The sequence below is a fragment of the Oreochromis niloticus genome, linkage group LG19, assembly GCF_001858045.2.
Source record: "Oreochromis niloticus isolate F11D_XX linkage group LG19, O_niloticus_UMD_NMBU, whole genome shotgun sequence".
In the NCBI taxonomy this organism is placed as follows: domain Eukaryota; kingdom Metazoa; phylum Chordata; class Actinopteri; order Cichliformes; family Cichlidae; genus Oreochromis; species Oreochromis niloticus.
The window spans coordinates 9,609,480-9,623,371 of NC_031983.2; the positions used below are offsets into that span (position 1 = coordinate 9,609,480).

The window sequence follows — 13,892 nt, forward strand, 5'->3', positions numbered from 1 at the left end:
TAGTATTTTTTTTAATTAATGCTCAGGTTCAAAGTGCATGAGTGCTCTTAAAGTAGATACTGACTGAACTCTTTTCATTGTGGTGTGGTGACTCTTACCGTCACAAAGTTGGATCATTTCTGAGACTGTGACGCCTCTCACCTCTCACTGGACAGCTAAATAAACAGACCTTGAGATGCATCCCTGGATAAAAAGTGGTGTACCAATGTGGTCAGTGTCAGTTACAAGGCTGATTTTTTTTATTTTCTTTTTCCCCTCCTACATGAGTCACTTTTTCCTGGATTTTGACAGAACCTTCGGTAACAGATTTGACAAAAAAAACAGAAAGGGGAAGCTTCCTCAGTTTTTATGAGTGAAGTGTCTGACTGGTATTAGTCAGCTCATAGTCAAAGTCAAATGACCTGATGGTAACATGGCCTCTGGTGATTCTTCAGAGTGAGTGTCTTTTTTTTTTTTGCTGGTGACTGAGAGGTTGATGAGTTTGACTTTAATGAGGTGTGACTGTGGGTCTGCATTTCCTGCTTGCTAAACTGTTGGAATGCTCTGTCTTTGTCTGGATGGGACGGTCCACTTTATACCACCCGGCGGAGGAAAGCAGAGGGCTCGGAAGCCACAATAGTGATGATGTAATCCCCTTTCAGAGCTCTGTCACAGAGTAAATGGGTCCAGACAAAGGGGAAATCACCCCCTTCTCCATCCCACCTGACGCAAAGTTTCTGACCTCGCAAAAATGTGCAGCGGTTTGGACACACTGTAATTATCTTTGTGGGAGATCGCCGACCCTGGGAGGCTGAGCGGTGGGACAGGTGGAAGGTGTTGCAAGTTGGCTGGGCTCTGACCCTGACTGGAGGGGTTTGGTCTCCGTTTGGTGGTCTGTTACAATATACACTGCATTCCTAAACTAAAGAGACCTCTCTGGTTTCTGTCATCCTGCTTCCAACTCTCAAACCCAAACCAAAACCCACAGTCATGCCGAGATCAGACGCTGTGTAATTCCCCTTTTCTGCTCCCATCGAACCTCACACACAGGCTGAAAATAGTCTGACGTGGGACAGAGATGAGAAAGTTAAAAAAAAGAAGAAGAAGGATTGGTAAACAACCCCTTAAAAAAAATGAAATGTTCCATAATGAAAACTAGGGATTCTGATGATGATGTGTTGCTGCAGGCTATCTCCGCTGCCACACAGCAGCGACGTGCTTGGAATTGTCTCGACATGTCTGCCAGTTGCTACAGTGTCTCTGTTTGGCCTGCACACTCTCTCTGGAATGGATTACAGAACTCCAACTCAGAGAAGAATCCAAACATCAAGCAGAGCTGCAGGCCCGAGCCTCATGCAGAGACTATGTGGGCAGCTTTGGAAAATAATTCCACGTACAAAAACCGCAGAGGTTCTGCCGTTGTCCCCCCTCCTGTGGACCGAAATCTGAGAAGCAGGCAGGAATGCGCGAGGGCTCTGCCACGGCTGATCTCAGAACAGATCTCAATACGTAGACAGGTCTGATCAGCTTATCCTCATTCTTGTTCGTGTTTACGATTGTATTATTATGTTCAGGAGCCTTTTACCATGTGACGTGTAGTAAAACTGGAATGTTGGCACAACAAAACGCTGCGTAAGTTTTGCCCCAGAACACTATTTAACAACACCAGTTGAGAAACGCATGCTGTAGTCCGTGTTGTGCTTTGTTTCCTGTACCGAAATTCCCCCAAATCCCCTCTTCTCATATGGTTCCAAAATTCCACATCCTTTGCTTTTGGAACCAGGGAATCTCTTTCCACTCTGTGAGTTCCTTTTGTGCTCTTATTTGAGAGAGAAGAATGAGACCACTGTGGACCAAAGGCTCAGTCTGTAAGGTTCAGATGACTTTTTAGATAAATAGCCTCAGGTGGACTGACTGAAGTCTGCAAAAGAATGTCCTACTCACTTCTCTTGTAATAGTTCTGTTTTAGTACCCCACTCAATATTATAATGAGCTCATACTGTAAGTCTTTCTCTGTCTGTCTCTCTATATAAATATGTGTTGTAAATATTATAACCAGGGTGCAACAGTATGCTCTCTGATAAAATAGGCCATAGTCTTTTTCCATGTTGCTCCAGGTGCAAAGGGCAGATAGAGCCGGTTAATAACAAACATGGCTGCTTTCCCAGCCTTTCCTCTCTCACTGCCTGTTTCCTGTGTATTTCATTGATGTATTCCTGGATACCCGGCCAGGCTAGCTTTGCAACTCAAAGAACTCGGCTGAAACTGAAAGCTGGGCATGTGCTATGTTTGATAGACATTCTTGAAGTTGAATATGTCACCTTACACTGGCCACCTCTTTCAGTCCCTTAATGGCTCTGGTGCTTAGTTCAGCAGTTGTCTTTATCGGCACTGGGAGGAGGTAAGGTGAAGTCGTTGCTTTGCTTGTGTTTACACGGTACATACACTCGAGTAGAATACTGATAAGGAGGAAGTCAGAAGTGGCTTGTTTACTACTGACAAAGCGAACACAGACAGCTGGGCAAATTTTTAGCTTGGTGTCCTAAATGTCCAACTTCTGCCTCACTTTCAAAAGATCCTAAAAGGCTAAATGTGTTCAAATGCCCAGCAGGAGCTAGAAAAACAGTGGAAGGTGCAAATGAGGGGCTCACACAAAGCTTCAGTCTTCATCAGTGAACCAAAATCAAAACAGAACAATTACTGGGACAAGTGCCTGACACTGTGTGATTAGCAAAGCAGATGTTAATTTACTTGTATTTTTTGGGGGGGTTGTACATTTCGGCACCAGGGGGAACAAAAGCATTAGAAACCCTCCTTCCTGAGCTGCTGTTTGTAGTTAAATGCGGTTTGCATAAGACTGGCTCAATAATAGGTTAAAACTCCAGTTGCAGGGCTGGCTGGAGTGTGCCATTAATGCGGTGCAGCACAAGCCAGCAGCAGGAGCAGCATGCTGTGCAGGTTTGCACTGTGATTTTTTTCTTTTTTTTTTTCTTTTGGCAGAGTGTGATTTAGCAGGGCACCACTGTTATGCAACACTAGCTGACTTATCGTAGTCCAAATGACTGTATGAATTGATTAACTTTGTGGCCTGACTGTAATTGGACTGGAAGCGCACTGGGCCGTGCACTGGACACGTGCCCAAATCAATGACTGGAAACGGTTTACATGTATAACTTTGCCACGCTGCAGCTGCTGCTGTTGTTGAATTTTGAGGCCTCATCGAGCCTCACAGCTGCTCAACTGTGCATCAAGAAGCTACCTGCCATTTCTGACCTCCTGATTACTGAAGCATACCTGCCTTCAGTTCGGAAATTAGACTGCCCTGCAAGCTGTGAGGGGGCTGAGGGGACAGCACAGTCAGCAAGGCTTCTTGAGAGACATCCCAGAGAATCCCCTGAGCTTTCCCGTGAGAGTAACAACAAGAAGGTCTTCCTTTGTTGCTGTCTCTGTGTTGTACTGAAGCTTTACCCATGTCCTTTGTACTGACTGCATCACATTGGCGCTACCTTAGTAAAATGCTTATCTGGCAAGAATTAATCCTTATTTTTCGACTTAAAGGGCTAATTATAAAACTGTGGACATCTTGTGCACTAGCGGTGGCCTCAGAGGAGATACCAGTGTAAGGGGCTATTAATCAAGCCTTCACCTTGACTTTGGCACTCCAGGATGACTGGCTGTATTTTCCTTTTTACCCACTGCTCTCTTAGCTAAAGGTCCCATTGTGTTAGTCATATGTTTGTCTGTGGTAAAATCCGTACTGCTGCAATACATCCCAGTCATCAATTTGTGTAATTTAATGAGTTTATGTGCATTTCCGTATTGCTGCAGAGGCATGCTTAGGGGCTAAACAGCTGTTGATCGATTGAAAGATCAGTTTGACTGAGGGAAATTAACTGAAGAGGATGCACAGAGCAACTTATGGTAGATTAGATTACATTCTCTGTGGGCTTTTTAAATAGGCCGTGGTCAGTTCTGCTGCTGCTGTGGAGGTCATGTTTCTCAAGTTGGCTCAGCAAGGTCCCAGCCTCCCCCAACCTGCTTAATCACACTGTAAGAACTGCATCGCTTCTTTTAACAGCACTTTGCTACAACATGCCCAGACAAACCATTTCAAATGAATCTACATAATTCTATAAATGCAAGTTCAGCCCCTGTGACTGTGTCACACTGCTTTCATTCTTTTTTTCCTAACTGATTCAGTGCATCTGAATGTTGAGTTAGTGTCTGTTCCAGCAATAGATACAAGGTTGCTGTGATTGTTGATTGTTTTCTGCCTTTGTGATAAATAAATGCGCTTTACTTTACTGTGGTAAGGGCGATCTTATCAGGATTCCTTCTTCACATCTCTCTGTGATTCAGCTTGTTTGCTACCCGTGCAATCAGGCAGAGGATGTGAGAGGACAGGGCAGTGGATGACTTCCAAACATTGCAGGCATCTGTCATATCAACACCTCAGCTGTAAAAATGTGACAGGTTGCCGTTAGCTGACCTTGCTGCTAATCCACGGTTGTACGCAAAGATGTAAAAGCTTTCTCCTGACCCTTCCTGCATTCCAAACCACTGGTCTTGCTCATGAGTACAGTTTCATTTTTTTGCATTTTATGCAGCAGTAAATATAGAACATCAGACTTATAAACTTTCTCTGGGACATTTGCAAGGTGTCCTTGGACTTTGTGGACTTTCCCTGGGTGCTCTGGTTTTCTCTCACAGTCCAAAGGTTAATTAGTGATTCTAAATTGGCTTTAAGCGTGGATGTGGGTGGTTGTAAGTCTGTGTTAGTCTGGTGGCGGTCTGGCAAACTCTGTTTGGTTGACACTGCCTCTCTCTCATTGTCAGCTGGGATGGGCTCCAGATCCCGTGGCTGTAGCTGGATAAGTGGTTAAGAAAGTGAATGGATGGACTTACAAGGAAGTATAACAGGGTTCAAGCACATTGATGCAATTTGAACTGGAAGCTCACAGACACAAGACAATAGAGAAACCAAGGATTATACAGGTCCACTGGAGGTGCTTTGTAGGTTATGCTGCTCCTTTTACCTCATATGACAGAGCAATGTGATCCAACTGATTGGCCAACATCCTGAGAGCCCTAAGCTCTAACTCATAGGGCTAAAATTTTAACATCGATTGGTTTGTTTCCAATTGGAACAATGTGGCCATAAACTGGATTTCTAACAACAACTGTGTGTAATGCACGTGTTTTCTGTTTCCAAGCGTGTTGATTTTCAGGAATATTATTGATTACTCTATTGGTGTTTGGACAGCTAGGAGACGAGTTTCCTGGCATGTAGTGTGTGTATGACCACTGGATGCCCTCAGCCTGGGGCGCCCAGTGATGTTCAATCAAAAAACCATGATCTACTTAACATTGTGACTGACATCTCATGACCCTCTGTATTTATCCCAGTTCAAACTTTCATACAGCTCCACTGTTGTGCTGCAAATGACGATGAAGAGACGCTGCTCCAGTGGAACAGTCAAAATTAATCTGTGCACGTTACTGTGAGAAGCACTAAGGGCTTACTCTGATTTGCTTTGCTCACAAGTGCCTGTGATCCGAGAATGAAGTAATAGCAGGCTTGGAAGTGTTTGCCGGGCCCCCTGGCTGAGTCCCATCCCCCGTCTTTTAGCACGTGAAGGGGCTCAATTATAGACAGCAAGCCCACAGATTCTTCTCTCAACCCTCCTCTTTGCATCAACACTGTTAATTATACCGCAGCTTCGCCCTCCCATCCTTCTATTTTAATCCTCAATTGATGAAACTGCTTCATCCCAGCACATATACTTGAGCACATAGAGTGGAGTGTGCCAGACCCATGCTGAGCTGGGAGTATTTGTTTGGTAACAAATAGGTTCACTGCTTTTCAGATATCAAGAGAGGGAATTTACCTTTTGTAGGGTGAATAGAGTAAACAGACTAGCCCTAGAAACACCTCCCAGTCGTCACAGCCGTGTTTAACAAGACCCGCTGCTGGGAAATGCTCTCTTTGCATTGTTGGCCCCGTTGCTCAGGTCAGTTTCTTTTTTCAGTTCAGTGTGGAAAGTTGAGGTTTTCCTTTATAATAGAAGTAAAACTGTGGTTACATTCAAATGCATTAGAACAACAACAGGAACTGCCTTTCATTTTCTTTTGGTTTTTGTCAGTAAAAGCAGAAGCTGAAAGATGGGTTGGTTGAGAACACTGAAGCTTTCTCTCTCAGGACGTTGCAGGGAAACTTTCCCATAAAAATTGCAGATATTGTTCACCTGCAGGAAATGACAGAATAGTTGATGAGAGGTAGACTGTTTTAGAAATGGTTCTAAATAGATTTCCTGTGTGGTGCAGGGCAGACAAATTACATTTCTCAAGCTGTTTTTTTTCTTCTTTTTTTAAAGGGTCTCACATTAAAGTTGGTGTGACTTTCAGCAGGCTGACTTTTCTGATGTTTAGACTGTGTCCAAAGTACTCATTATATACAGATAGATGCTAGCTCTATATAGACATCTATGTCTGCCTTATATAGATATAGCTATAAATAAAAGTTTGGGTTCAATAATAAGCAAATATGTATTCATTCAGGTGTATTTATAGCGTGCCACATCACAACAACAGTCGCCTCAAGGCGCTTTATATCCTAAGGTTCAGGGATAGGTGGCCATCTGTCGTAACCGGTTGGGGGTAAGTGGATGAAGACAGGACAAAAGACATGCTGTGGAAGAGAACCAGAGATTAATAATAACAAGTAAGTAAATGCAGAGAGGTGTATAAACACATGGTGAGTGAAAATGGTGACTGAAGGAGAAACACTCAATGCATCGTGGGAATCCCCCAGCAGCCTGGACGTATTGCAGCAGAACTAAGGGAGGATTCAGGGTCACCTGATCCAGCCTTAACTGTATGCTTTATCAAAAAGGGAAGTTTTAAGCCTAATCTTAAAAGTAAAGTAATTCCACAGAAGAGGGGCCTGAAAGCTGAAGGCTCTGCCTCCCATTCTACTTTTAAATATTCTGGGAACCACAAGTAAGCCCGCAGTCTGAGAGTGAAGACCTCTAATGGGGTAATAAGGTACTATAAGATAAGATGGGGCCTGATTATTCAAGACCTTGTATGTGAGGAGCAGGATTTAAAATTCAATTCTGCATTTAACAGGAAGCCAATGTAGAGAAGCCAATATAGGAGAAATATGCTCTCTGTGTCTAATCCCTGTCAGTACTCTTGCTGCAGCATTTTTTGATCAACTGAAGGCTTTACAGGGAATTTTTAGGACATCCTGATAATAATGAATTACAGTAGTCCAGCCTAGAAGTAATAAATACATGAACTAGTTTTTCAGTGTCATTCTGAGACAGCATGTTTCTAATTTTGGAGATATTGCACAAATGGAAAAAGCAGTCCTACATATTTGTTCAAAATGCTTATTGAGGGACATACTTGGTCAAAAATGACTCCAAGGTTCCTAACAGTATTATTCAGAGTAAGCATCTGGCTGGAAACCACAAATTATAGGATTTTTAGAGTACAGTAACCTCAGTTTTATCTCCAGGCTCTGGGGAGGCCTGTCCATGACTGAGGGTTGTCTGTTGTATGTTTTTCTTTCCAGGGATGGCAGTGTTTGGAATCATTGTTGTGCTGAAAAAGTAAGCCATTGCCAATCCATCATATTCCATGGTGGACCAACTTCTGGTGGTACTTTTTTATGTTCATAACTATCAATTTTGGCAAAATCACCAATAGCACTGGCTGAAATACAGCCCCAAACCATGACAGAACCCCTGTCAAGAGAGGTTTAACCGCTCTTGATCTCTTTACTTCTTGACACCAGTTTGAACCAAGCATGTCGTGGATTTATCACTTCATAAGACCTGTTATCATTGATTTTCAGTCCAGTTCTTTTTTTAATTTGGTATACCTCAGTCTTTTTTCTTTCTTTCCATTTATTAAGAATGGCCTATTGATCTGCATGGGCCAACCCTCATGGAGACTCAAAAGGGCAAAACTGCTATGGGCCCCATGTGGGCAACCCTACATGTACCTCATATAGGTTTTCTATGGGCAGAGTCACTGTGGGGTGCTCACAGATTTCCCTCTTAGGTGCCCCAAAAAGCAAAATTCTTATGGGACATGGCAACCAACCTATATGGGCAGAGCATATGGGTTTTCTGTGGGCTTACCCATAGAAAAGCCATATAAGAGCCCCAAAGGGCAAAACTGCTGTAGACACACTTACTGTGGGCCAACTTGTGTTTGGTGGGTACTCAGGAAAAACAGCTCAAATGATAGTGCCAGTTTGACTGTGCTTAATGAGTACCACCAGGTGAGAGTCAGATGACGGTGCTCTTTGGTCTTTATCATCAGCTACTGGCAACACGCCACCAGTTGTACAAAGGTTTCCTGCAGTTATCTTTATGGCACTATATCAACATAGCGCCGGTGCCACACACAGAGAATCTCTTTGTTTTAGAGCCAAGGTTTTTCCAAAGCGTTCACGTTTCTGATGGAGAAACCGAGAAAGTGAATGCACGTAAACTGTGCCCAGTAATGCAGACTCCAAAGATGCCTCTTGTTACTGAGGGAGAAAAATTGTTAACCCTTGATGCTCTGTTGAAAAAGAAGAAGAAATTGTTCACAGAAACGGATGTACAAAGTTGTTCACTACTTTGCTGAATTAATTATTTGACCATGATTTTCAGTGCTTATCCAAGACTGCGGTGCTGGCCAGTCTTAAAAGCTTGTACTTGGATAAAATAATTTTATTAATTCAGCATGCACCACCTTAAAAGTCCACAAGCAACACAGATCTGTAGTGAGAGAACAGGTTATTCACCAGGAAATGAACAGCAGGCTAGTCAGAGCATCCGTGTAAATTACATGCTCATTGCAACATCCTCACATCGCTAGGCAACAAGAATAAAATCCCTCACCAGCTTCCACCTGGGAACAGTGTCTGCAGTGTACAGTTTGAGAAGAAATGGCAATAAAGAGTTCCAGTGACAACAGAAGCATTTAAAAAAGATTATATTTGGCCAGCATCTTTATTTGCACAGACATTTTACATTTTATTGTTTATTTTTGTTAAGAGGTATCTTTGGAAAGTTGAATTGTGCATAGGGTGATCTTTTTATTCTGGGCAGTCTTGAGTAGTTTCTGCACGGAGATCATAAAGAGACCATAATTTGCATGTCAAACATGAAATTTCAAAGAAAAGATATTTTTGGTTTGAGACAGGTTTTCCAGAAATAACATCTCAGCGGGCCGGTGCGAGACACAAAAGTGCTGTTTATGATTAAACAACAAGTGGTTTAGCTTCAGAAATGGGTATCCATCAGTCATCAGTTCCCAGGGATTGTTCTCATAAGCACAAGCTCTGTTGTTGTGTAGATGTTGTTTCTGTAGACTTTGCTGTCTTATTTTCTAGGTTTTGCCGTGCATGAATGTGTGTGCACGTGTGTGTGTGTGTGTGTGCTCGGGTCTTTGTCTCTGCATGTACCTGTCTATGTGCATCAGTAGCTCCCTGTCTCTAATGGAGTCCTAGGGTTGTAGGCAGGCAGGGAGGAAGGGCAAGGAGAGGGAAAGTACAGCCTTGAGCAGACTTCCACTTTTAAAACCCAGCTCCGAACTGCTGCAGTTCAGCAGCTAGGCGGCCACCTCATTAGAATTTTTTACATTCCTCTTCAGGCAGCAGCACACTGCTTCTTCTCCACTGCTCTTTCTAACCCACAATCTTTAAAAGATGATGGGATTATATCTAAACTGTCTCAGTCAAATATGAGGCTCTAAACCAATGTCTTTATAAATTAAATGACTGTACATAATGCTATAGCATAGCATAATTCAAATCAATCAACTATAAACTTATTTAAGACAATTTCTTTTTGACAGATTATCATCAGGTGTTACATAGAAGAGGTAGTAATTCTTCTTTAGTCTGGATAAGTAGACCACCTGAGCACTTAGCTGTGCAATTAGCTTCTTTTTTTTTTTTTTTAAAAAGTGTCACTGTAGGAGTTGGACAAAGGCTTTCATTGTCAGAACTTGGGGCCCACCCAGATAATTGGATATAGGAATGGGTTTACTGTTGCTAACTATAAACTATGTCAAGTGTTTCAAGTGTCTGTTTATTCTCCTGTCTCTCCCACGTGAAACCCTGCTGAAGTGCTTTCTGTATAAGAGGAGAGGAAGGATCGAGGACGCCCTGCTGGAGATAATGGCAATGAATGTGTTCTGGCTCTCCTCCAGAACTGTGGTCTCGTGTACGGCCGTGAGTGAAATTCACTTTGCCAGCGGTTAGCACTGCCCATTACTCACTGAACTGTGCTGCAGTGATAGCGAGGGGGGCCCAGCGTTAAGGCAAAGCAGCGTTAGCACAGCGGCGCACTACAGGACAATGGATGTGATGAATGTCGATACACTGCCACTGGGTTTCCAAGTCTTCCAACTACACGTGGCGTTCATCAGCCCAGTTCTCACTGTGGCACTCCACTTCACCCAGAGCAGGTACAACCTAGATTAAAGCTTCCAGTGTAAGGTAACTGCAAGAATAGAAGACAAGCTTTTAAAAAAAGGTGTTTTATAACACTTGGGCAGACAGCGTTGCCTAAACATGCCCGACTTCTTCCCCTCCATGCACACAGATGTTCATCACTTCCTCCACCGAAATTGGTGGAATTCCAGGATCTTGGCTCGCAGTCGGATGATGCTAGTGTTGTTTGTCTGCCAGCATGCCTGCCTTGTTTTCCCCTGAAGGTGTCAGGTTCTCAGGTTTGCTCAATCAGATGGACGAGCAGGTTCGTGCCTAGTTCTCAGCCAGATCTGTGAACAGGAGAAGGCAGCAGGGAGAGGTGGGGAAAGGGAGAGAGAAAGACAGAGTCAAACAGAGAGAAGGAACTAGTGAAGTTGCTCTGCTACTTCCTGTGCATCTGGAAGTTCAGTTCAGCAGCCATGTTTGGGCTACACCTCAGTGAATGTACAGAGACCTCAGTTCACCCCTCACTCACTTACACTCCCTACATGAAAAGAAATGCTGTGTAGGAGTCTGGCTTGACTATTATTGCATCAGTCTCTTTCTGAGTGGTGCATGACATTGTGCCCAGTTGTAGATGAGTTTTTGCTTCCCTATGTCTCTGTCTTTTTTTGGCTCCTTTTATAGTGTATTCATCTTTCCCAGACATGATAGCTTTCCCTTTTTCTCCCTAACCCTCAGTTATCTACTAGTTAATATGTGTTGCAGCTGTGAGTGGATTACAGAACAGCTAATCGGTCCTGTTATGAATCTCATACAGACAGTTTTTTTTTCCTTTTTTGACATTATTCTTTTGCCTTTTGCCTTTAAAAAAAAAAAAAAAAAAAAAGTCTGTTTCCCTTCTTTCCAAATTCTGGTTTGATATTTGCTCCATCTCTATCTCTCCAGTTCCGCTTTGCATTTAATTCATTTGGTTTTTCCTGGCAGCCGCGTACACACAGCTATAGTGAGGTTCCCGTGCCAGGCAATTTTCAAAGACTTCACTGTGCTGGAATGAGGCCCCAGTTTTTGACCAAGCCGGGACAGAGGGACCTTTGTGTCTGTTGCCCAACAGCCCTGTCAACTCTTAGAGCGGGGAAAGATTAGGACACAGAGAGAGCCGATGGACTAAATGGTAGGGTGCCTGTTTGAAAGCCATTGGTGTCAGGCAAACAGCCCCTTAGCCTCATTCAAGCACGCAGTAATTACAAGCTTGTAGGGCAATCCTTCGGCTCTTTTGTCTCGGCTTTGGATACACTTGCCTGTTGTACTGGGAAACTTCATTCCCTCTCTGTTGGGAGACCCAAGGGGGAAGACTCTTTCAACTGCAGCATGTTGTCCTTTCTCTCATCAACATCAGCAAGCTCAGCAAATGGGACTCCCCTTCAGGAGACACAGTCCTTTTTTTTAAATATAAGCCTAGTAAGCCAAGCTGTGCCTTAATGATGATGACTCAGGACATGCTCAGCTCATGCTTGTGATTCACTGCACGATTCACCGTTCCTGCTGACTGACTGCTGTCTGTCTTCCACCTTTGATTTCATGGGTGTCTGGAAGGCCCAACCGTATGAGCTGAATTAAACACACACTGAGGCTTCCAAGAAACTCATTACTGTGTCTCATCCCCAGAAGCACACAATCAACAAATTGTAGCTCATGAGAGGTATGTCATAAAATCATCACCTCTTTATTGCTCTTTTTCTCATCTCTAGGTAGGGTCACATGGTCTGCACTCAGAGGTTAGAGCCCCAATTACAGGAAGTTAACCAAATTTGGTCAGCATGCAGAAGCTGTCTAGACACGTCCCACTGAGATGTGGAAAAATCTTTTTTTCTTTTTTAAATAGAAAAAGACTGATAGGATGGGTTAGAACAAGACGGCATTATCCTGTGAATCGTTAGGTTTTATCTGTGTTTCTTATAAAGTTTTCCCCGCTCTCAGCCAACACAAGACTCTCAGTCTCAGTGCTATAGTTATTCTTTTAATCTGACAGGACCATGAAGTCAGCCGTCTGTCTGCGTAACTGTCAGCGAGGAGATTAGAGGCCTGTTTTCTGGGACATGTGTGTGCGCACGTGTGTCGTGTGTTAGTTTAATTCATCTCGCTGTCCCTGTGGACGCTCAGCGGATGAGGCCCAACGCTCTGGGAGTAGACGCATGGTTTAACTTGCATTCCCTGACTATTTTCACTCCTATAAACGTGAGAGAAAGAGAGATTTAGTAGGACATGAATTAGTTGGTTTTCTTTTAAATAAATAATGAGTTTTTATTCAGTTGCTCCAGGCACATAATCTACTGCCATGCCCCAAACAATTGATGTCCTTTCAGCTAAGCAGGAAATCCTCCTTGTGTGACAGACTGAAGATCATATTGGAGATACTGCCTTTCATCCTACTTGATTTTTCTCTCGCTGAAGATTTCGAAAGATACATGAAGGTCGAATGATGTGATCCGAGGCCATTTTTGCTTGTAAGCTCTACCCATTAAAATGTTATACTGGGTTTGATTTGAAAGTCCTCATGTTTGTTTCATCTCACAGTTTGTTTGTGCAAAAACAGTGAAAAAGCCTGTAAGCACATTAGCCTCCGCATGCTACATTTTGCAAGCAGGATTTATGACTTTAATTGCTACTGCATGATTTAATGCTGCATGTTTTTTGCACAATATTGGGCCTGCAGAATCCTACTCTGCTGCATAATATGCACAGGCTTAAAGATTTGTTGTGAGAACGCACTCTTCTGTGTACTGAAGCTAGGCTGACTCTGGCTGATTTGCCTAAGGCTTTCTGAAAACTGAATCATCTGCAGAGCCTTGAGATTTTGTGCTTACACTTTTTGCATGACTTATAAATTGATGTTGATATATCAAACATATGAGGAAAGCATCTAGGGAATATTTGGCCCGTCTCTCACTTAACTGTGCCACTGTGGCAACGTTGCCGGTCACGTGATACTGTGCACCACTTTCACATACATTGTAGTTTGTTGCCTTTGATGAAAAGCTTCAATTTCCTTAATCCTGTATGGTTTAAAGGTGAGGGCCTTCTTTCTGCTAAGGACTGCATGATTTTGAGCTGCTCCTGATGTTTTGATGCAGTGTGAAGGTGGCTGTGCTATAGGACCGTCACAGTGCTCTCGTTGCTGGTGGCTAATGTGATCACAGCCACAGCCAGGCAGGGCCAAGTGAAAGTAAAGCCATAATCTCCCTCAGTGTCTCACTGCCAAATTGGCCTGATTTGTCAGGCAGAGGATCATCACCCACTTTTCAGATGACTTTCAAAGGGCCACTTTGCTTTTTGATGTGCAGCTTGGCATATTTGATCCTGACAAGTGCGACTAAGCAATACAAATCACTAATGTTTGGCTATTTAAAGGGGCATTCGAGGAGATGGCAGCGAAGGGGTGAGCTAGAAGTCTGCCAGCTGAAGATATTTAGAT

The 13,892-nt window shown here is 43.3% G+C and overlaps 1 protein-coding gene across 1 annotated transcript in view; it reads left to right on the forward strand.

Moving 5' to 3' along the window:
- The window catches only part of LOC100700378 (signal-induced proliferation-associated 1-like protein 1), a 37,213-nt gene that overhangs the window by 1,987 nt on the left and 21,334 nt on the right, over positions 1-13,892 (forward strand). The window lies entirely within an intron of this gene.